This window comes from Ursus americanus, chromosome 29 (assembly GCF_024610735.1).
Source record: "Ursus americanus isolate L20-20 chromosome 29, mUrsAme1.1.p, whole genome shotgun sequence".
Classification (NCBI taxonomy): Eukaryota; Metazoa; Chordata; class Mammalia; order Carnivora; family Ursidae; genus Ursus; species Ursus americanus.
In genome coordinates this window covers 10,766,189-10,791,470 of record NC_142155.1, presented here as the reverse complement: position 1 = coordinate 10,791,470, position 25,282 = coordinate 10,766,189, and the positions used below count along the sequence as shown (strand labels likewise).

The window sequence follows — 25,282 nt, the reverse complement described above, 5'->3', positions numbered from 1 at the left end:
GGAAGGTGATCCCAGCCCAGTATGTCAGGCTATCCTGTGATACTCCAGAGATGAGTTGATGTTCTATCCAGTGAATTGATACATTGATCTCTAAGGTATACCCATTTTAAGCTGATTTCAGACCTTAATGCTGCCTTCAGTATATAATTATTTCCTATCTGTGGAATATATGAACTAAGAACTACTTTAACTCCAAATCACTGAGCTCCAGAAAGATTTGAAATTCTATCATTTGCCTTCTGGAATTTGGAAATGTGCTGCTGGGATAGATAAATGATTCAGGGGGCCTGGATGGCTCAGTCGGTGAACCGTCCAACTCCTGATTTCAGCTCAGATCCTGATCTCAGGGTTGTGAAACTGAGCTCCACGTCAGGCTCCATGCCCAGTGCAGATTCTCTCTCTCCCTTTCCCTTTACCCCTCCGTCCCCCAGAATTAATAATAATAACAATAAAAGATCCATGTTTCTCAAACTTTTCCACAGAATCATTCTAATGGCAAAGGAAAGTAGCACTTATCTCCAGAAGGACTGAGGGCATAGCCTCAAACAGCCAAAGGAGAAGGATTATTTGAAGTCTTGAGTTTTATCTTAAAAATTAATGAGACGTTAGCCTTTCACCTATTACATACTCATGTTTACTTTACTATAAAATTCTCCAAAATCTTCCAGTAAATGTAAAAGGGCGTTCTTCTCGAAATTCCATGTTTATCGCTTATCTTCAAACATCCTCTAAAACACTACTTAACCCTCCCCCCCAGGAACATAAGCCAGTCTTAAGGCCAGATGTCCACACATGTGGGTTAAACAGCAGAGATTTTCAGTGCCGTGCATGACTATAGAGTAAAGCCCAACTAATTGGGCAGCAGAGATACCAAACCAGAGATAATCATCTAGCACCAAATTCCAACTGTCTGAACTCATTCAGTAATTCACACTGAATTCAGTTTGGCTTGGAGGCTAAAGAACAAAGATTCTTTTCCATGGATCCCCCAGAGAAAAGACTTGTGTTTCACCTTTCTGGTTCTCAGTGGCTCTGATGTTTGACCCTCACGGAGGCTCCCCTGCGGGACCGGTAGGGCGAGGACTGAGAGCTGAAGGCTTCTGGGAGCAGCCTGAGGGCATCCTGCAGGGGAGCCCTCCCTGCCCTCAGAGGAGGGAGCGGTTTTGCTGAAAGTGGTGCACACACAGGGAGAAGTCCACGACTTCCTGGCTGGGAGAAGAGTACTGTATGGGGAGAATATTTTTAAGTGTAAACAAGAGACTTACAGGATTGTCCTGTAAGCATGTATGTTTACTGAGGATGTACTGAACCGAGGATCCACAGGCCTGGTTTGTAGGACCTCTCCCTTGCACTGGCTAGCTGTGTGACCGTCCACAGTGTATTTCATGTTTTCAGCCTCAGTTTTCCCAGCAGCAGCAGCAGACTAGGATCAGGTTACACATGGTGTCTACTGCTACCAAGCTGAATAATCTAGGGTTCCGTAAATTGTTGTGTGTAACAGTGACTTTAATCCAGATTTTCTTTACTTGAGTCATATGTATATATAATATTCAACATTTAGCATTTCTATAAACCTGGAACAAAATTTGCTAATAACCATATGAGTCATAAGCCCACTTTTCTGAAATTGGTAATTGACAATTATTAGGCTAAAGGTTGTGTAACTTTTTAATATTTTCTAAGCACAAAAATATATTGAGTCTGATTACTTACAGAGACTGAGAAGTCAAGAAAACAAACCATTAGTAGTTTTTAGTTAAGGGTGATGCTCAACTCCTTTATGTTTCACTTCTGCGCAGCCTACTTTCACACATCCTACATTGATTTCCCTACAACACATCTCCTGCCCGATAGAAAACAGTTGACTGTCAGCAGTGTCCCCACTTCGGTGATACAGTGCAGTCAATTACCAAAACACTTGCTGGATTTGTATAGTTATATAAACATGTTCTTGCCTTTTGCCCCTCAGAGGAGTGAGTGAAGAACAGAAAACAGTAAGTGCTGATACTGATGATAAGAAGCATAGGCATCATAATATAGAATTCAAAAGAATATAATTAAAGACTGTGTCTAATAGATAAGCTAGAATAATGAACTGATGGAGAAATCTTTACCCTTCTGGTGTGAAGATCATTACTGCAAAAACATTTCGGTGAGTCTTTTTCTAATGCAAAGTAAAGGTATAAGTCTGTATGAGAACTGGAAGAACTATTTAGAAGTGGCTGCTGACATTCCAGAATTTCTGATTAGCCAAGGCTGCTTTGATAAATTCTCTGGAATTTATCAAACAAAATATTAAACTTAACTAGAGATTATGTGGGGACAGATAAGGAAAAAAATTATTTCCATGTAATTCTCTGAGAAATGAACACAGAAGAAAGAGCCCATTGAGTTGGTCAGAAAAGAATATAGGTTTTGAAATATATTCTAATGAAAGGGACATTTTAACATAAAAAGAGAATGTAATCAATAGAGCTTGGTCCTTGAGAAGGCAAGAGGGAGAGGTATCACATCCAGATAAGAGGAGAGACACCCTTTGTACTGTGGCAGGAGAAGGGGTGGGAGAGGATGGATGTGGAAGTTTAGGGGCTGCGTGATCTCCTTACACATCAAACTCCAGCTAACTACCTATATGCTACCTAAGCCCATAGATAGGTCTTCAGATAAGATACTAACTGTCCTTAGGGTGTGTGACAGAGCCCCAGTCACTAATATCAGATGAGGTGAGACATCTTAAGCCTAATATGCCACCTAAGGCATTTAGAAAGCACCTCAGAGGGGGCACCTGGGTGGTTCAGTCAGTTGAGCGTCCGACCCTTGATTTTAGCTCAGGGCACAATCTTAGGGTCCTGGGATGGAGCCCCGCATAGGGCTCTGTGCTCAGTGGGGAGTCTGCTTGAGGATTCTCTGTCCCTCCCTCTGCCCCTCACCACACTCACACTCTCTCTCTTCTCAAATAAATAAATCAAAAGAAAGAAGAAAGAAAGAAAGAAAGAAAGAAAGAAAGAAAGAAAGAAAGAAAGAAAGAAAGAAAGAAAGAAAAGGAAGGAAGAAAGGAAAGAAAAGCACCTCAGGGTCACTCCCACCACCCATTCTTCTGTGCGCCCTGAGCTTCATCTCCACTTTAAGTTACATCATTAGAAAGCAATTTACCTTTTTTCCCCCAAAGAATGACCTTCCCAAATACCATAGTGTCTGTCAGGCACATCTTTAATGGCCCTCCTTAATATACTGAGCATTTCAGTAGCATAAGCAATAAAGCTTAGTAACTTAACGTTTACTGCCCATGGAGTCACCAGATCCTCCTGTCGACAAGGAAATTATATTTTGACGTGCATTTCTTCTAATTAACGTGTAAAACAGCAAAGGTTGTATGTCTAGTTGACAAGAGTTTTCCTTCAAGAGTCACGTGAAATAAATTATGCTCATAAGATATAAATCATAAAGGCAAAGTACTTTCCAAGATTGGGTTCCAAATATGTGTTAATGTGTTTTAAAGTAATTGTTTTTCCATTAGCACATATCTGAAAAAATTATTGTTAAAAATCATGAAGATGACCCAGCATGCAAAATATTTGTCTTACTAGTTTTCTGGAAACATCTTATGTTCTTCTATGTCAACCTTTATAAAGAGACTTAATATGCAATAGTTCTCAAAGATTTTTTTAAAGCAAGCTGTATAAAATTTTATCAGGTAGATGTGTTTGCTTTCATTGGAGTGACTAGGCTAAAACAGAATAATTTACAAATCAGAGTTTTGTTCACCTTCCAGATTCAAATGTTATAGCCATCCCAAAGTCCTAAGCAGAGAATTATTAGTTCTTACTTATTACACTGCTTTCCTACATTGTGATCTCTCCCCTCACGTTCCTTAAAAGCAACAAGTAGCATCTGGCTTTCCTAATATTTTAATTTGTGTTAAATAATAGTCTATAAACACCCTTTCAATAATCATACTCTATGCTAATTTTGAAGTTCCCATTTGTAGAATGTTAACTTGTTATATTTTATCACCTAGCTTCTAACCAGAGTGCTGTTTCTTGATCTTACTTATAAAATATCTTCCCATTAACAACTGCTTTCAAGCATATATGGAGATGTTATTAGTCAGAATCCTTATTTGTGAGCAAATACAGAGTCTGCAGTACAATGTTATTCAATGTGAAATCTGCAAGTACAAAGTTACGATTATATTAATATAATAGCTACTGGCTTTTTAGGTGTTTTATTCTGCCATGGGTATGTCACATATCATCATTTCTATTCCTTCCAGAAAACTAAGCTGTTTCCACTTTACGTAAAGGGAAACTTAAGGTAAACAACTTACCAAAAATTATATCAGTGGTAGTGGTTGGATTTAAATGTAGGTTTGCGTGTTATACACAACTAATGAATCACTGAACATTATATCAAAAACTAAAAAAAAGTTTCATTCTACACACACACACACACACACACACAAAAGAGATAAATGTAGGTTTGTGTAAAGTCTTAATGAGGGGAAAACATACATGTGTGTGTACCTGAGGATAGGTTTAGAAAAGGCATTATTTTATTTCTATGTATGGTTCTTCTAAAGTGCCTAACAAATATTTGACTAAATGGATTTATAGTAGATTATGTTTCCCGGCCTTAGAAATCTTCCTTATAAATGGTAGTTTTTTCAAAATTATGGAAACTGTCCATAATTATCCTCAGGATTTGGATCATGAGATCATTTTATACATAAGAGAAAATTTTAGGGAAGTCTTTTGTAGGGTAATAGGTTTTTGAGTAATCTTCTGGCATAGGGGCAGTGCTTTAGTTCCTTGTTGCTCCTGTAATAAATTGCCACAAATGTAGTGGCTTAAAACAACAGAAATGAATGATCTTGCAGTTCTGGAGGTCAGAAGTCCGAACTGCGTCAAGATACCAGTAGGGCTTTCTTCCTTTTGGAGGCTCTAGGAGAGAATCCATTTCCTTGCCTTCCCAGGCTCTTGGGGGCTGCACTCATTCCTCGGCCTGCAAGCCTTTTCCATCTTCAAAGCCAGAAATGGCTAGTTAAGTCTTTCTTGTATCACATCTTACTCTGACCCTTCTGTCTCTCTCTTCCTCTTGTCAGGACCTTTATGATCATACTGCCCCGACCCAGAAATTCCAGCATCATCTCATTATTTTAAGGTTAGTTGGCTAGCAAACTTAATTCTGTCTGCAACCATAATTTCCACATGCCATGTAATGAAGCATAAATTCTAGAGATTAGGGCACAAACAGTTGTGGAAGGAGCACTTATTCTACTTATCACAGGCCAATTTAGATTTTATAGAGTTTACGATCTGAAGTCTATGGAAAGCCCCTTTTAAGAAAATGAACAAATAAAATTACAAATGCAAAATGAGACACTAAAGCACATACTTATGTAGTGAGAAAAAAGATGACACCAAATACAGACTTTTAAAAAGGCCAACTGCATAAATATATCCCAACTTAACCCAAACTAATTTTATCCTCAATTGTTTAATATACCCATTTATCAAACAAAACAGCTGTGTGATAAAAATGCCTCTTTTAAAACTTCCATTTGTTTTGGGTAAATGAAAAATAAATAGGTAGAACCCTTGCCAAAATTATGCCTTCAAAGCTTGGTTTCTGACCAACTCTTTGTTCATTTTTATTTTTGTCATTTTTCCCTCATCAGTTTAATTGTCCAATTCCTTGTATTCTGGGAGAGTGACACAAAGAATATGGAATTTGGGACCAGAAGACCTTGGATCAAGTCCCTGTTTATTCACTCATTCAAAACATTTATTAAACAATCTAATATTTACCAGGCACTGTTCTGGGCTCACAGTAAGAAGCAGAATAGATATGGTCCTTGCTCCCAGACAGACATAGGAAGGTCATCTCAAACACATTTAATGTTATGAAGAGGTGCAGGGCCCTATGACAGCGAGCCCTACAAGGCGGCTCAACCTAGACTGTTTACTCCAAGGCCTGAAGGATGAGATAGAGCAATCCAGGGGAGTCAGTGCAGGGGAAGAGGAAGATTCCAGGTAGATATTATGGACAAAGACCTCGGATGGCAAAACCATGCTAATTTTGAGGAGCCAAAGAAGGTCACAATATACAGGGGGAAAAGGGAAAGAATGGTGAGCAACATTCTTGAGAGGAAGTAGGGATCAGGTCTGACAAGGCTTATGACCACGCTTAAGATTTTGATTCCATTTAATGCAGTAGCATGCTACTGAGGAGTTTTGAACCAAGATGTGGAATGATCGTATAAGCAGACTTAAAGTTTTTCCTGTTGGTTTTGGAGCATGGGGCTGGGAAGGGGGGAAGAGGCAAGATTAGATGTAAGTGAATGAGTTAGGATAAAAGAGAAGTATTTGGAGTTGAAACATAAAGACGTGTTATTAACTACCTTCTCTTCGAAAGGATTCTGGTAGGTATGCCTTTGCATTGACATTGACTCCTTTTTTGAAATGTTTAAAAATGTTATTCATCAAGCACTATTTAAGACATACAAGAAAAGTAGAAAGCACACCTGATTGGTTGCTTTTATGCTGAGAGACGCATTCATACTGTTTTTTGACCAGGTGTTTGCATTTTATTTCTAAGTGTATAATGAACAGTTTCCTAAATACAGGCATTTCAGGCATCAACAAAATGGTTAAGGGGATAATTGGGGAGTTAGAGAGTTCCTTCTTGAATCTCACCAGGCCTTCTCTACCTGATTTAGTGCTTGCTGGCGGCTGGGAAGAGAGGTATCCGCATACAGCCTCCCATTCTTGTAGACTTAACCCTCCTTCTAGGACTTGCTGATCATGGGGGCACGAAATGTGTTCTTCACCAGCTTCCAAGGAACGTACCTCGTCTTCAGTTCAGTCTTCTGGCACTGATTTCTCCACTCCACGTGTTTCCTTCTCCCTCTGCAATCCTGGCCATTGGCCAAATCCCCTACCCTGCTCCTATTGATAGAACTCAATTTTGGATCCAGTATTTTTCTGCCCTAGGATTGCCAGTGGCATAGTTTATGTTTTCTTTGTGGTTTTGCATATCTCTAACTAACCGTGCCACATTCTAGTGTCCCTTCTGATAAGAGTTTCTACCTCTGCTTGCTACCTGATGACAAGGAAATATATCATTGGGATACATTTCTCTGTTGATGGAGGTATAATTATACCTTTAAAAGTAGCCAAGATGGATAGCCACATAAGAGTTTTCATTCTGTAGAGAAGGAGTGTCTGAAGAAGGCTTTGCCATATTTGTATTTCCCGCATGCTCTCTGTGGAACGTTTGTCTTTTATAGTTTATGGCAAGTAAAACACATCACTCTAATATTTATAAAGTACTAATCAATGGACTAAGTAAGAAAAATTTCCTACATCTCCCGCATAGCTCTCTAGCCTTGTAACATAGAATCCGCTTCTCTTCAGCATCTGTGTTGGTTGGGCTCCCCTAAGAGCAGACCCTGAGACAAAGATTTGAGTGCATGTCATTCCCAGATTCCCAGGGAAGCAGCAGTATGGATTATAGGGAAATGAGGTAGGGAAAGCAAGTCAACAGAAGGTGTGTTATGTGGCAGATGAGTGCTCTGGGTAACTGGGGCTTGATCCCATTGGATGGCAGAGCACATAGAGGTGTCTCCCCTGAGGGTAAAGAAACTAGCATTTATCCAACAACTTCCATTTGTCCCTGGCTGAGGACTGGTTCCAGGATCATTCACTTCCTGGCACTTCCAGCCTCTTTTCCGTGTGGACCCAGCTGACTCTGCAACAACTGAAAGGAGCCCTCAGCAGAGAGTTGCAGGCACCTGCAGTGATATCCATCCTTGCATACAGGAGCAGTGAGTGCCAGCGGGGTATGGGTAGGGCACCAACAATGTCTGCCACTATAGCCTCCTACCCAGGGTCTCCACCTCTAGTTGTACGGATTGGGCTCTACCCAAAGGTACCCAGCCAGGGTGTGTGGGGGGAGGAGGGAGCCCTACAACACCACCACAGTTAAATGTGCACAACTTCGACCAAGCCACAAGTTCTGTGAGGTTATTTCCACTTTTTCTAACTGGCCCAAACGTGCAGTATTTGCTGGTGGAGGCCCTTCTTTGGCTTCCTCTCTCTGTGCCTTCCATTCTTCATTAGGGACCTCTGGCAGGACTTGACTCTTGTTGATATTTCATCTTTGTCCAGGGCGTTCCACATGGATGTGGCTGCCCTCTTCCATCAGCACCCTCCATCACTCTGTGATGCATAGTAAATTTCCAGTAAGGTTAGTGTCCATCTATTTTCAAGCCCCTTTAAGTGGTTTTCTATATATTCTTAATGTTTGGCTATCACGTGGAATACATCTTATTAAAGAGATTCTCTAAATTGGTATATTTAAATTGTTGAAAGTTCAGATGGCTTCATATTATTCCTTTGAGGGAATCTGCACTTTATTCAAGAGATAAGTTCTCAAGGCGGGATTTTCAGGTGTCACAGTGGGCTACCACCCTACCACCCCTCTTCAGGACATCCAAAGACATAAAAATAGCAGCTGGTAATGAAAGACGGAACATGTGCCATTTTATATTTGAAAGTTATGTTACAATCTTGTCCCTTTATCGATTAGTCTGGCCCCACATTAACTAGCTTTAGTTGTGCCAACAAAGGTGCCTCCACGGATGTTTCCTGATGCAGGAAACCCAGATAAATACTTCAAGTTCTAAAAGAGATACATTGTTTACCAGGTACCACGAGGCAAAAACTTTAGAGTTAAGTCGGCTTCCATTCCTTGCCATTTCAATTTTGATAACAGTCTAATTGGAATTACAGGATATCACCTTGCAACTATTTTGAGGCAGGTTTCGTTTAACTTGTATTGCTCTACTCCTTAAATATATGCTGACTGTATAAACCATCATCCAAACTGGAATATATTTGAGAGTAAAAAAGGGAACACTAGTAATGATGTGGTAGAAAAACAGGCATCAAGCGGGATTGCCCTGAGTAACCAGGAAGTGTGATTACCCTTCTTCCCTTTCCCTATTCCTTTTCTTAACACAGCACTGGAAGGAAGAAGAGGAAAAGGCAGAACACTCTGGACTTTAATTCCTCAGTGCCATTATGGCGAGGAGGAACCACAGGAAAAACACTGTCGTGGTAAAATGGTTCTGTTGCTGCCATTTAAAAACCCTTCCTCAACATAGTGTCATGAAAGAGCTTAAAGAATCATATAGGTTTCAGAGGATGTGGGCCTTGGAATTTACCTGTGGGGGGGGGGGTCTCGCAGGGGGTGATAGTTTTGCCACTTACTGCGTCTTAACTCTTGAGCTCCAGTTCTCATACTTGCAAAATAGAGCAGCACCAATACCAGCGACTTTGGATGAGGGTTAGCGGAAGTGTGTGTAAAGCACTGAGCCTCGAGCTTTGTATATAAAACGCACTCAACAAAGGTTGGGCCCTTTTCCTGTTCTGTGCTTTACCATTTCCCTGGCCCTAGACCTCGTCTCCTGGCAGGAGGGTGGGATGAGAAAGGGTGTGGGAAAAGCAGCTGAAACCTATGAGTGCTTAGTAAGTCCATTTTGAAAGTGATCATTTTGACACCTTAAGGGTTATATGTGTATTTCGAAGGCCAAGTGCTTATGATGCCAGAAATCAATACAGGCCTTCCTCTTGCCCATGTAAAAGCTCCTTAAAAAGGTTTACCCTGGAAATCAAGTATTAGCCCTGAGCTTTACTTCTCTGATATCTCTTACAACAGTATTTAATAAAGTAAGCAATGTATTTTCATTTTGTTTGATTTAAATATGTCTCCATTATATAGCTTAAGATTTTGTGACTATGTAGCAGTTTTCAAATTGTGGCTATTTAGCAGTTTTCATATTTATGAGATGATACATAGCAAATTTACTGAGTGATTTTTCACTTCATGGTCTTATAATAAGCTATAGAAAAAACACTCTTGACAGGAGCAATTTAATCATACTGTGTGTATGAGCGAGAAGGAGAAGGGAGAGGAAAGAGCGGGGAGGAGAGAGAGGCTGAGAAAGAGAGAGACAGAGATTGGGAGAGAGAAAGTAAAGACTCTGCAGAGAGCTCCGATATTCCACCCAGAGACAGGACAAGTTATTTAAACTAGGTCAGAGCTCCTTTGGCTTTTAGGTTTTCTCTGAGAACTTAATGCTGATTCGTAACTTTTCCAAGATAAACAAGGTAAGTCTGTGTTCCTTGTATGAATTTGCTAAGTTCTAACAGGAAGTTGCTAGTTAATTTATAACTTTTCATAGAACTAAAGCCAAAAGCAGAATTTCTGTGTTCGTCTGAAGCTTTCAGTGATGTGTTAACAGTTTTCAAAGGTGGTGTTACACTTGAGATTACTAATAATTGGATGAAAAGAAAAAAATGCAAAAAATTGTTAATGTGGTGCATGACTGACTTACAGAAGGATGTTGCAGGTACATTTAGAAAATTGTGAAGTCTAATATGATTAGCTTTAAACCTAGACTTACTGCACTGTAAAGCAGGATTTGAAATCAAGCAGTGCTTTGAGTCATTAGTATCAAAACATACATCTTAATGTTCTCAGAAAGTTATAGTTGTCTTTAAAGCAATTTTATTTATATGTGAAATTGCACCGTGTTGCACACCATTTACACACAATTAAATGCAAATACTTTATATGGACATTTATTTTGGAAATTAAGAAGTATATTTAGTTTGCATTTGGAAATTTTATTTTCTATTTAGGTTCCAAAAATTTTGCCTTTCATTTTGTCTTTTTCAGGCAAGGACCAGAGAAATGTAACTTGTATGTGTGTGAATAACTTACGATGACTCATGTCAGCTGTTGCTTATGATAGGTTGTACTTTTTTTTCTAAGACTACCTATTTATGAAGATCTTTCCCAGCAGTATTTCAGAGAAATCACTTAAAATTCTCAAATGATAAACATGTTTTAATTACCTTTAGATCAGCAGAAAATATGCATGTTAAGAACTTGAAGAAATTTCAAAAATAGACTTAGTTTTCAGGTAATTTATGGAAAGAAGTATAATCTGATAAAAAAATTTTTGCCTGGCTCATTTTCTTATTCACTCATACGCTGATGTCACAACAGTCTGGCTGAAGCTGAAAATGTAGTATTGTTATTACTAGAGTTTGTGCAAAATCCGTTCTGAGATTCCTCTGGAAAAGGACAGTCTTACTTGTATATATTCCAAAACTGAGCTGTTCTCCAAAGACTAAACATATAAACTATATGGTAAATTCGACACTTATCAGTAACCCCCTTTCTTCTCTCTAAAAAACATCTAAGTCAGAATCTGGTGGGGGACACTTTTGTGTATGAAGGTCTTTATACATTAGCAAAGAAGAGTATTCTATATATTGCTTATGTTGTGTTCATATTTTTATTTTATATTCTGAGTAATACTTGGAGTTAATTCCTTATTTTTAGTTTTAGCACTTAATATTTAATTTCAGAAGCAGGGCTCATCTGTGGAAAGAAGGCATAAATATACTTAGGATGGCTGTGATGCACTTGTAATTTATATCTTTCCCTCCCCTAATTCCGAGTTTAGTTTAAGTCATTTATCTTAAAAGGAATCTTAACATGTGTTTGGTTTTATGCCATCCTCATGTTTAACCGACTGAGTGAAATGTCCCCTTGCCTCTTATCTGTGCTTATCTGTGCTTATTGTCAGTGGGCATCAAAAAATTATTTTTCTACCTAAGTAAAAAAGTTTATTTTTTTCTCCCTCACACTTTAAGCTTGATCTAAGACCAAAAGTACAGAATCAGTGTGCTCTCAAATATTTTTTTTTTTTTTTTACCCAACGGACCAATCACTAGGAACCACTTTGGTCATCTATGAAGATGTTTACACAGTTAACAGTGTAAGCTTTAGTTACTCAGGTGCAGTCAGCAACTCACTTGGTTAATATTTGCTGAGCACCGCTCTCACAAAGCACTCTGACAGGAGAGTGCTAAAGGGAGAGGTGTAAATCATATGTATTTACATGAAAAGTTATATATAAATGAGATTTTGTTAGAAGTCTGTCACATTAAACTACGTTTTCATAGAGCAGTGCATAGTCAATTACCGATTTACTTATAGGGAAATAATCGATGTAGGAGTTTAGAGAGCAAGATGGCTGCAGCTTCGGCTGGTCAGACTAAGTTGTAAGTAGAGAGGCTTCGAGGTGATCTTAAAGCATTGGTAGGGAAAAGACAGGAAAGACATCTGTAGTAGGTGGGATGGTGTAAGGAACAGTTTGGAGGCAGAAAATGTAAAGTCATGAAGAGGGAATAGGATGTAAAAAAAAAAAAAAAGCTTGGTCGGAACAGAAGGTCGCCATCAGCGGTACGGACGTAAATGTGGCAGAGTCGGTGGGAATGCCGTATAGGAGCACGTCAGTGACACGCTAGGCTGTGGGAGAGCCGGTAAAGATGGAGCAGGACAGCAACGTCTTTATCTGTTGTGGTGGTCCAAATCCAGCTGAAATGACAAGGATCTCAATATGGAGAGACGAACTGACACAAAAAGGAAGGATTAAGTACAGGAGATAAGGCAGTAAGAATGATAATTATAACCATGTTTGATAGTGGAAAAATGGCAATATCTTTAACAGAAATGAGTAGAGAAGGGCAGTTTGGGTGTATAAACCTCTACCAGTCCGGGCTCAACCAGAGAAGCAGAATCTGAATCTGTACGAGATGTATATTAAGGAGAGATTTATTACAAGGGATTGTTGATTTATGTGATTCTGGGGGCCGATGAGGCACGTCTGAAATCCGTAAGGCAGACCCTGAGAAGGGCAGCCTAGAACTCTCAGGTACTGGCGGAAGCTGTGGAATTTCTTTATCAAGGAAGCCTTACTTCTGCTCTTCAACTCCCACCAACTGACTGAATTGAGCCCATCCAGATTAGCTGAAATAGTATCCCTTATTTATGGTCAACTGATTATGGACTCTATCACACCTACAAAATACCTTCACAACGACACCTAGATTTGTTTGATTGAATAACTGGGGACTATAGACTAGCCAAGTTGATCCATCATAAACCTTCAAAAATCTCCAAAGTGCTATATAAACTCCAAGGTGCTGGTAGGATTTCTTAGGTGAAGATGGCCAGAAATATATAGGAAATTCGGAATTGAAACTCAGGAAAATTATCGAGACTGGAGATACCAAGATGGACGTTATCCACATAGACAATATCCCTGCCAGTCAAGTGGGAGATCCCCAGAGAAGCCTGTAAACTTCTACATCAAAGATGAGTTCTGGAGATAAAAACATTTTAGAGGGGAGAAGAAAGAAGAATGAACTAAAAGATAAAGGGAAAAAAGGATTAAAGAGCTAAGAAGAGAACCACAATAGCATATAGCCTTGGCTGTCCCTCTCTTTGCTACACTTTCTCACTAGTTTCCAGACATTTCCAGTGGACCAGGGAGCATTGCTGTGGTTCCCCTGCTTTCCTCCTGTATTTTGGGAATCCTGCTGCCAGAGGTCCAAACAGAATTTGCACTGAGAAAAGGTCAGTAGTTTTTTACTCCTAACTTTGAAAGTACAAGTAGAACAGATGAGAAACACTCCAGATTGCAGGTGTTTCAGAAATAAAAAATTAGATACACATTATAGGTAATAAGGAATTAAAGGTACAACTGTTCTGATTACTTAATAGAGAGGTCTTTCAGGGACCTTAGACCCCATAGTCTTGAATGCTCTTTCCCTTCCTCATCTGTCCGGCAAACTTGTATTTAACCTCCAAGGTATGGCTCAAGCATCTCCTCCTCTGTAGGAAGTTCCTTAACTCACGCCATCAGAGATGTTAACTTCCTCCTTTGTCCCATCACTCACTTAGGCATGTTTTACACGTCTTATCCTGCTGAAATAGAATTGCTTCTGTGTTTTCCTCCCCCATCAGATTGTAAGTAAGCTCCTTTCAATACCATTTTAAGTGTTTAATATGTATTTGAGAAAGGAAGGAGAGCTATGTATGCACGTATATGAGAAAATAATGTAAGGAAGGCAAACCTATATATGTTTATTATGGTGGGGTGGCGGCAGAGGGAGAGGGAGAGAGAGAATCTTAAGCAGGCTCCATGCCCAGCACAGAGCCTGACGTGGGGCTCGATCTCACAACACTGAGATCAAGACCTGAGCTGATATCAAGAGTTGGACACTTAACCAACTGAGCCACCCAGGTGCCCCAAACCTATATATGTTTATGAACAGTTCATGGAAGGAGAATTTTTGAGAGTTCTGCATTCACAGAATAAAATGTAAGGGAATAAGGTAGAGAAGAAGAGAAGGGGGAGTGTATGTAAGAATCCAAAGGAGGAGGAAGAATACCATTCTCCTAATACCCAAAAGGAAAAGGAGAGGTTTGGTGTAAAGATGTAGTTGGAAGGGAGGAAGGATGGGAGAAATCTGTCTTCCCAGGAAAATAAAAGACAGACGGATGTGATGTGAGAGAAAAATGTGCCTTTTCCAAAGAAGAGATTCTTCTTGATGTGAAGAACTTGGCATTTTTACACTTTGTTAATTTAACTTTAATCAACAGCATTTAAAATGCTTGTGACAGTGAAAACTGCTATTCCCTTTCTCTATGAGAGAGAAAGAGAGACAGAGAGATCTAAGGGTCTATTATGGGTAGTTCTTAGGCAAATTGACATTTCACCTCTATTTTCCCTGCAACCATATGCTTCCTAGCATTGATTACAAATGCAAGTAAGTTAAAATATGGTTCCCACATGAGTAAGTTGAAATTATTTTGCAAATGGTGGTATCCTTTATGAATATAACTATTGCAGTATGGGTTGCAAGAACCAGAGAATGACTTTGCACATCAACATTATATTGCAGTGTTCTTGAAAGGCAAATGTAAAAGTTAAATAGATGTATCTTCAATTAAATTGCTGGTGCATATTTCCATGGTATTTAATTTTTGCAAAATTAAATGTCATCTCTCATCAGAATTGTTTAATGTAGTCCTGAGGTAATTATTTTTGCCTGTGCCTTCCAGAGTTCTATCTTTTAAATTTTTTCATGTTTTTTTGCCTTTAATTTAGCAAATGGTAGATGAAGCCTTCAAATCCATAAACATGCTTTTCCCCCTCAGACTGATTTAGAACTTGACTGCCTATTATCTTTCAAAAAATACGAACTTACTTATTTTGTAGAGAAATACAGCTGAAATCAACATACCAAAAATTTAGGGAACCAGTGGCATACAGTACTTTTCTCCTTTGTACTTTTTTAGGGGCAATTTCAAGAAGCATTATTGAAAGCTTTTTACTGTACTACTTCAGAATTAGATTTGGAAACAAAACTTTCCTGTCTCTAAGGAGAACAGCAGAACTAAGAGTGATTTGTCTGGACTGGGTCTAATCTGCAGTGATTGGGTTCCTATTCATTGCAAGGACTCTCTAATGGCTGCCTCCAGGCTGTGCCACCTGTTACATAACAATTTATTGTAGCAGAGAAATGCTAAAATCACTAGAGGCTGGACTTGGCCTGTTAAAGTGTGAACAATAGAGTGTGACAATGTGTGTTCTTTCTGAAACAAATAGGAATAAAGGATACATTCCATTCACCGCTTTCATGATGAGACTTCTTTTTTTTTATATAAAATAGGAATTGACATTTCATCTACAATAAAGGCCAGACAGAGACACTTCGGAGCAGAAAGATGCCAGGCTCTAAACCTCACTGTGGCATTAAGGAACTGTGCAACCACAAGCTAAGGATTTAACGTTACTGCACCTTGGGTTCTTTAAACAGAGTTTGGATGAGATCATTAATTTTTAGAGCTCCAGTGCTAAGTTTCAGATCTATTCTAAAATGATCAATTTAATCTACCTATCATATACATTTCAGTATTTCATCTCAGTGTTTATTTTTAGTATTCTTTTAATCCTCATTTGAGATGAACTGGAAATAAATATTGCCAATATGAAATTGGTTTACTGCTTTAATATTACATAAGCCTCAAAATATATTAAGTATTTAATATTCTTTTAAATTTACTTCTGCTCTAATGGAAAAATATCAGGTTTGCTTTTAGCTTATATCGTAGTCTCCCCTCTAGAAAAAATGTATGAACTCTACAATCTTGGCCATGTTCATTTCCTCCCAACTGTCAAGTTATGTCTTTGTTCAGGCTGCTATAACAAAAATACCATAGACTAGCCAGTTTATAAACAACAGAAATTTATTTCTCACAGTTCTGGAGTCTTGGAAGTCTAAGGCCAGGGTACCAGCATGATCAGGTTTGGTAAGGGCCTGCTTCCTGGTTCATACATAGATGGCCATCTGTTTACTATAAACTGATATGATGGAAAGGGCAAGTAAACTACTTAAGGTGTCTCGTATGAGGGCACTAGTCCCATTCATAAGGGCTTCACTCTCAAGACCTAATCCAAAAGCCCCACCTCCTAAGACCATCACATTTGGTATTAGGCTCCATATATGGGGAGCCGGGGAAGACACAAACATTCAGTCTATAGCATGTAGCTGAACAAGAATCAAATGTTTTGGTGTGGTTAACACCTAATGCTTCTCTAACTCTTTAAACTACCAGGACTATCACTGTTTTACGATTGAGTTAACCAGGACAATGCCTTGAAAGTAATAAGCAGGGGCGCCTGGGTGGCACAGCGGTTAAGCGTCTGCCTTCGGCTCAGGGCGTGATCCCGGCGTTATGGGATCGAGCCCCACATCAGGCTCCTCCGCTATGAGCCTGCTTCTTCCTCTCCCACTCCCCCTGCTTGTGTTCCCTCTCTCGCTGGCTGTCTCCATCTCTGTCAAATAAATAAATAAAATCTTTAAAAAAAAAAAAAAAGAAAGTAATAAGCAATATCTGGAAAAATGAGACGCAGATAGTAGTCGACTTTGCTAAGGATGTCAAATTAGTATCAGTAATATGTGCATGATTCCTAGCCCCCACGTTGTTAAGATAGTCCCTCTATTAATGCTTAGCTATCTGGTTAAGCACATTCGTTGTTTGCCTACAGAATCTTTAAATACTGTGCTTGACATAATTCAGTTAATTCCTTATAGTCCCTGAGATATAGGTAATGTAGTTCTGGGGATTGGTAAACCTTTGTCACTAGATTTCCCCTTCACCATCATACTTTTAGGCTTTTATTGTATTGTAGATTTCAAGTTCTTGTTTGCCTGATTTTCTAAAGATGGAAGGTAGTGGGGTAAAAATTAAAGACATAACATTTTCAATATTCTGTTGTACCAGTTTTCCCACCAAATATTTTCTCTTTATTTCCTAAGGGTTTTCTTTTGCTCTTATGGATACGCAACTTTACATTTTGTTACTTAATACTTATTCTAATCACAGTCAATAGAGAAGCAGCCAGCCTGCAGTTTCTCAAATCTCTCAAGCACACAGGCTCAAATTAACCCTTTTGTACACTTGCATTCTTGCCAGTCATGGAATCATTCTTCATCAACAGCATACAACCAACCCCCAAATTACTCCCAAGACCTATGTGGCCAGACCTCGAATTACCACAGTTTACTTAATTTGTCCATTTTGCTGCTTACTATGTTCTGAAGTATGTTTTGATCTCAGTGCCAACCTGGAATGAAGTAGTTACGGCATTTTGCAGAGCAGAATCACATTGTGCTGATGGCCACCCTCACTCTTGTGGTCTTTTTTTGCCACAGGAAAATTGATCTCTCTTTCGCTCCCCCTCCCCCCACTTAATTTATTCTCCTCTCTTCACTCAGAATCTAAAAAACTTCTCCCCAATTTATTAACTTAACTCCTTCTTTGCCTACTAGCTAATCCTGATACCTCCCCCACCTTAAACCGTAAATGACCTTTCTGATCACTCAGTAAATAGATATAACTATTTTTAAAATTTTGATCCCATCCTCTAGATTAGGTATGTCAGCTGAGTGTTAGAAAAAATAAGCTGATGAACTAACTTGTAGCAACCAGAGGTAGTTGGTAATCAGAAATCCAAATAAACCACCAATTATGATATAACAAACTAAAGTGAAACATTTCCCGATGATAATATTTTGGGAGAGTGCAGCCACCTCGAGTAGTCCTTACTTTTTCACAGTTGATTTTGCTTCTTCCTCTACAAGGAGACAACACAAAATCTCCTATGGGTGTATGCAGGTCTCCAGAAGTAGTGGGGCAAGGCTTGGGCAGAAAGGGGACAATGAGTGTGGGATTGTTTGTAACTAAGATATCACCTGTATAGGATTCTGCGGTATCTTCTGGCTGCTGACTCCATGGAAGTTTGCTAGTTAATATGTCTGTAATCCTCACCTACTGAGTTGAAAGTATCCCATCTGACAGAATACTTGGATATCCTCACTAATAAAATGGAAACTGGATTATTTTTAAAAGCTTTCAGTAGTAAAGATGTCTCCGAGCACCTTTATCTATTATTTCTTTATTTTATAAATGCAAAAGGAAAGAGATGACTGTTAGTGCATCTGACTTGACTTCTTTTTTCCTCCTGAAAATTCTTAAAAATTATAAGTGATGGCTATTAAGGAAGTCACTTGTGATGACCACTGGGTGTTATATATAAGTGACGAATCACTAAATTCTGCTCCTGAAACCAACATCGCCCATGTTAACTAACTAGAATTTAAATAAAAACACGAAACAAAAAAAAATTAAGTTAAAAATTTAAGTTAAAAAAAGGTCAATATGATTTTCCAATTTTATAGTTTTTTAAAAAGACTGATCCCAGCACCCCAGTTTTCTTTGGAATCTCTGCTTAAATCAAATCTTAGCAAATAATGCTTTCATATTCTATTAAGCATGCACAGAGAAACACCCGATCACGTGAGGGTCATAAACAAGACATTGCAATATGTACTAGCACATTCTCTCTTCTTCTGTGAAGTATAAGCTCCACTACACCGAACCTCTTTCTCTGCTGCCCTGCTCTTACTCCACCTGCTGGACTTGAAAGACATTCTGTCTGGGTCTGTAAGGCTTTGGAGTCCACTGTGTGCCAACGTGGAGATCGCCAACCAGAGGGACAGAGAAGTGAGGATTGAGTCTTCAAAGATATATGTAACCAGTAGAACTGTTGTTCTACACATCCACTCCTTTCTTCTTGTACCCCCAAGTTTCCTGAACTGACGGGAGATAAAACTCTACCAAAGAGAATAGGATTTTGTGACTCACATGAGACTTCGTTGGTTTTTATCATCAAAATTCATCCCAAGTTTTCAGAGTCTGACCAAAACTCCATACAAAAATACCCAACAGATTTATCCTAATGATAACTCTTCAAATGTATCAAAAGAAGGGATTTATGCTATTATGAAGCATGGGACAGTTTTACGCATGAGATAGTCTTGGTTGCCCCAAGACTGCTTCCATGTCCTCACTATTGTAAATAATGCTGCAATAAACATAGGGGTGCCTCTAGCCTTTTGGATTAGTGTTTTGGTGTTCTTCGGGTAAATACACAGTAGCGGAATTACTGGATCATACGGTAGTTCTATTTTTAATTTTTTGAGAAACCCCATATTTTTTCCACAGTGGCTGCACCAGTTTGCGTTCCCACCAGCAGTGCATGAGGGTTCTTTTTCTCCACGTCATCACCAACACTTATTTCTTGTGTTTTTTATTTTAGCCATTCTGACAGGTGTGAGGTGGTATCTCATCATGGTTTTGATTTGCATTTCCCTGATGATGAGTGATGTTGAGCATCTTTTCATGTGTCTGTTGAACATCTGCATGTCTTCTTTGGAGAAATGTCTGTTCATGTCTTCTGCCCACTTTTAATTGGATTATGTGGGGGGTTTGGTGTTGGGTTGTATAAGTTCTTCATATATTTTGGATGCTAACCGTTTACAGGATATGTCTTTTGCAAATATCTTCTCCTATTCATTAAGTTGCCTTTTCATTTTGTTGATTGTTCCCTTTGCTGTGCAGATGCTTTTTATTCTGTTGAAGTCCCAATAGTTTATTTTTGCCTTTGTTTCCCTTGCCTCAGGAGACCATCTACATAAATATTGCTACCATTGACATCAGAAAAATTATTGCCTGTGCTCCCTTTAAGGATTTTTATGGTTTCAGGTCCTTAATGCATTTTGAGTTTATTCTGTGTATGGTGTAAGAAAGTGGCGCAGTTTGGTGGTTTTGCAACACCATTTGTTTAAGAGACTGTCTTTTTCCCATTATATATTCTTGCGTCATTTGTCAAAGATTAATTAACCATATAATCACGGGTTTATTTCTGACATCTGTGTTCCGTTTTATTGATCTATGTGTATATTGTTGTGCCAGTATCATACTGTCTTGATTCCTACAGCTTTGTAGTATTTCTTGAAATCTGGGATTGTGATTCCTCCAGTTTTGTTCTTTTTCAAGATTGCTTTGGCTATCCGGGAACTTTTTTTGGTTCTGTACAAATTTTAGGATTATTTGTTCTAGTTCTACGAAAAATGCTGTTGGTATATTGATAGGGATTGCAATAAATCTATAGATTGCTTTGGGTAGAATGGACATTTTCACAGTATTTGTTCTCACAATCCATGAGCATGGAATATCTTTCCATTTGTTTGTGTCATCTTCAGTTTTTTTCATCAGTATTTTATAGCTTTCAGAGTATAGGTCTTCTACCTCCTTGGTTTTCACGTCCTAGGTTTATTCCTAGGTATCTTACTATTCTTGATGCAGTTGTAAATGGGATTGTTTTCTTAATTTCACTTTCTGCTACTTCATTATTAATGCATAGAAATGCAGTGAATTTCTGTGTATTGATTTTGTACCCTGTGACTTTACTGAATTCACTTATAAGTATTAGTAATTTTTTGGTGGAGTGTTTAGGGTTTTCTATATATAGTATGCCATCTGCAAATAATGAAAGTTGTACTTCTTCCTTACCAATTTGGATGCTTTTTTATTTCTTTTTGTTGTCTGATTGCTGTGAGTAGGACTTCCAGTACTATGCTGGATAAAAGTGGTAAGAGTAGACATCCTTGTCTTGTTCGTGTTCTTAGGGGAAAAGCTCTCAGTTTTTCCCTATTGAATGTGATATTTGCTATGGGTTTTCCATTTATGGAGTTTATTATGTTGAGGTATGTTCTCTCTAAACCTACTTTGTTGGAAGTTTTTATCGTGAATAGATGTTGTACTTTGTTACATGCTTTTTCTGCACCTACTGAGATGATCATATGGTTTTTATCCTTTCTCTTGTTGATGTATCACGTTGATTGATTTGCAAATACTGAACCACCTTTGTGTCTCCAAAATGAACCCACTTGACAGTGGTGAATGATTTTATAATGTACTGTTGGATTCAGTTTGCTAATATTTTGTTGAGGACTTTTGCATCTATGTTCATCAGAGATATTAGCCCGTATTTCACTTTTTTTGTAATGTTTTTATCTGCTTTTGGTATCAGGGTAATACTGGCTTCACAGAATGAATTGGGAAGTTTAACTTCCTCTTCTATTTTTTTGGAATAGTTTGTGAAGAATAGGTATTAGCTCTTCTTTAAATGTTTGGTAGAATTCAGCTGTGAAACCATCTGGTCCTGGACTTTTGTTTGTTGGGAGTTTTTTGTTTGTTTGCTTTTTGTGTGTGTGTGATTACTGATTAAATTTCATTGCTGGTAATTGGCCTGCTTTTATTTTCTGTTTCTTCCTGATTCAGTTTTGGGAGGTTATATGTTTCTAGGAATTTATCCATTTCTTCTAGGTTGTCCAGTTTGTTGGCATATGATTTTTCATAAGAGTCTCATAATCCTTTGTATTTCTGTGGTGTCAGTTGTTATTTCTCCTCTTTCATTTCTGATTTTGTTTAGTTGAGTTCTCTCTCTTTTTTTTATGAATCTCACTGAAGTTTATCAATTTTGTTGATCTTTACAAAGAACCAGCTCCTGGTTTCATTGATCTGTTCTATTGTGTTCTTTTTTTTTTTAGTTGCTATCTCATTTATTTCTGCTCTAATATTTATTATTTCCTTCCTTCTACTGGTTTTGGGTTTTGTTACACCTAGCTTCTTTAGGTGTAAGGTTAGGTTGTTTGAGATTTTTCTTGCTTCTTGAGGTAGGCTTGTATTGCTATAAACTTTCCTCTTAGAATAGCTTTCGCTGTATCCCAAAGATTTTGGGCTGTTGTGTTTTCATTTTCATTTGTCCCCATGTGTATTTTGATTTCCTCTTTGATTTCTTGGTTGACCCATTCATTGTTTAGTAGCATGTTATTTAACCTCCATGTATTTGTGTTCTTTTCAAATTTTTTTCTAGTGGTTGATTTCTGGTTTCATAACATTGTGGTCAGAAAAGATGCATGTTATGACTGATCTTTTTGAATTTGTTGAAACTTGTTTTGTGGCCTAATGTGTAATCTGTTCTGAAGGATTCCGTGTGCATTCAAAAAGAATGTGCATTCTGCTTTTTGGGAATGGCATGTTCTGAATGTATCTATTAATCCACCTTGTCCAGTGTGTCATTCAAAACCTCTGTCTCCTTGTTGATTTTCTGTGTGCATGATCTGTCCCATTGATGTAAGTGGGGTGTTGAAATCCCCTACCATTATTGTATTACTATTGATTATTCCCTGTATGTTCATTATTAGCTGCTTTATGTATTTGGGTGCTCCCATGTTGGGTGCTTAAATATTTACAATTGTTGTATTTTCTTGTTGGATTGTCCCCTCTGTGATTATATGGTGTCATTTGTCTGTTACAGTCTTTGTTTTAAAGTCTGTTTTGTCCGATATAAGTATCGCTACCCTGGCTTTCTTTTCACTTCATTTGCATGATAAATTATTTTACATCCCTTCACTTTCAATCTGCATGTCTGTAATAGGCAGTACATCGATGGGTCTCTAAGAGGCAGTACACAGATAGGTCTTGCTTTTTTATCCATTCTGTCACCCTGTCTTTTGATTGGAGCATTTAGTCCATTTACATTTAAAGTATTTATTGATAGGAATATACTTACTGACATTTTGTTACTTGTTTTATGGTTGTTTTGTAGTTCTTCTCTGTTTCTTTCTTCTCTTGCAGTCTTCTCTCGCTGGCTTTCTTTTGTGATATACTTGGATTCCTTTCTATTTTTTGCATATCTATTACTGGTTTTTTTATTTGTGGTTACCATTAGGTTTAAATATAACAACTTATACTTATAGTAATCTATATTAAGTTGATGGTTGCTTAAGTGTGAACCCATTCTTTACCCCTCTTCCTTCCACCTTTTAGGTATATTGCATCATACTTCACATCCTTTTATTTTGTGACTGATTTCTATAGATATAATTAATTTTACAGTTTTTGTGCCTCCTAGTTTTCTTTCTCTTTCTTATGGTCTTTTCCTTTCCACTCAAAGAGTCCTCTTCAACATTTCTTGTAGGACTGGTTTAGTGGTCAGGAATTCCTTTAACATTTGTTTGTTGGGAAACTCCTTATCTCTCCTTCTATTCTGAATGATAGCTTTGCTGGATAGTGTATTCTTGGCTGCAGAGTTTTTTTTTCTTTCAGCACTTTGAACATACCATGCCGCTGTCTTCTGGCCTGCAAAGTTTCTGCTGAAAAATCAGCTGATAGCCTTATGGGGTTTACCTCATATGTTACTGTCTTCTTTTGCTGCTTTTAAAATTCTCTATCACTACGTTTTGCCATTTTAATTATTATGTGTCTTGGCGTGGACCCCTGGTTGAGTTGATTTTGTTGGGGGCTCTCTTTGCCTCCTCAATCTGGATTTGTTTCCTTCCCCACGTTGAGGAAATTTTCAGCTATTATTTCTTCAAATAAATTTTCTGCCCCTTCTGTTTTCTCTCCTCCTTCTGGGATCCCTATAATGCAAATGTTATTACTCTTGATGGCATCACTGAGTTCCCATTGTCTATTTTCATTTCTTCTTATTATTTGTCTCTCCTCTGTTCAGCTTGATTGCTTTCTATTACTCTGTCCTCCAAGTCACTGATCTGTTCTTCTGTTTCCTCAAGTCTATTATTTATTCCATCTAGTGTATTTTTAATTTCAATTATTGAGTTCCTTGTCTCTTATTGGTCCTTTTTTATGTTTTCTCTCTCTTTGTTGAGGGTCTCACTGAGGTCTTCCACTCTTTTCTCAAGTCCAGTATCTTTATGAACATTACTTTAAATTCTCTATCAGATGTATTACTTATCTCCATTTCATTTATCTCTTGCTGTGATTTTGTCCTGTTCTTTCATCTGGGACATATTCCTCTGTCTCCTCAGTTTATCCAACTCTCTTTGTTTCTATGTGTTAAGAAAGTCAGCTACATCTCCTCCTCTGGAAAGCAGTGGCTTTATGAAGAAGAGGTTCTGCAGTGCCCTGAAGTGCAATATCCCCTGATCACCAGAAACTGGCATTTCAGGAGTGTCTCCTATGTGTTGCATGTGCCCTACTATTGTGCTGAGCCTCTTTTGCCTTCAGTCATATGCAATGGCTCTCTTTGCATGTTGTAGGCAGGGTTTGGTCCCTGTGTTGTTAGTGGGCCAGTCTGGGGCCACCTTGTTTGAGGTGAGTCAAACCAGGAGTTTGCCAGAGATGCAGTAGCACTGAACCACATGACATTTTGCCTGTGTTGTCCCTGAGAAGCTTTCATTGATGGGTGCAGCTTGCAGTCAAACCAGAACTCTGCCCCCAGCCCAGTGGGCTTGTGGCACCATTTGTATGGTGCCAGCCAAGGATGTATTAGAAAGGGCAGGTGTGCAGGAGAGCACAGGGGTGAGACTCACTGTTAGCAAAGTCTGTGCCTGTTTGCTGTGGGAAGAGAGCTGCAGCCACTCAGGAAAACTCCTGCATAGGCCTGGATGGAGAGGGTGAATCCACAGAAGCATGCAGGAGTGGAGCATGCTACTGGCAAGCTAGGTAGAGAGTGTTCATGCTGTGCTAGTTCCCACGGGTGCCTCTGTATCTAGGCTTGGGGGTGGAGGAGGAAAATGACACCCACCAGCTCTCTTTTTCTTGGAAAAGTCTCCCAAAGATCCCTGCCCCTCCAGCACATGCTCTAAGATTATTAAATAAATCTTCTTCTTGTATACCCTAGGTGGCTTTCAAACTACTGCTTCTATGCTGTATCTCAGTGGGGCTATTTGTTGTATTGTCTCTTTAAGGGTAAGGACCCAGTTTCCTCTTGCCCTCCAACTCTCCCAGAGCCAAGCGCACTGTTTTTTAAAGTTCCCGGTGTTAACCCCCACTGATTGTAAGAACTCAAAAAGTTAAGCCCCTCTGCTTTTCAAAGCCAAATGTATGGGAATTCATTTTCCCAGTGTGGGTTCCCCATACCCGGGTGTTCTTCTCCCTCTTCATGTCCACAGCGCTCACATGTCCACACTCCTGTGGG

At 38.7% G+C, this 25,282-nt stretch overlaps 1 protein-coding gene across 13 annotated transcripts in view; it reads left to right on the top strand.

The window, feature by feature from the left end:
* The window catches only part of RIMS1 (regulating synaptic membrane exocytosis 1), a 393,719-nt gene that overhangs the window by 347,328 nt on the left and 21,109 nt on the right, over positions 1 to 25,282 (top strand). Inside the window, exon 1 of one of the 13 annotated variants that reach the window (XM_087856961.1) lies at positions 9,881 to 10,172. The exons of the other annotated variants lie outside the window; for them this stretch is intronic. The gene's annotated coding sequence lies outside the window, so the exon portion shown is untranslated. Of the gene's footprint in view, positions 1 to 9,880; positions 10,173 to 25,282 lie in introns of those variants that run through there. 13 annotated transcript variants of the gene reach the window in all.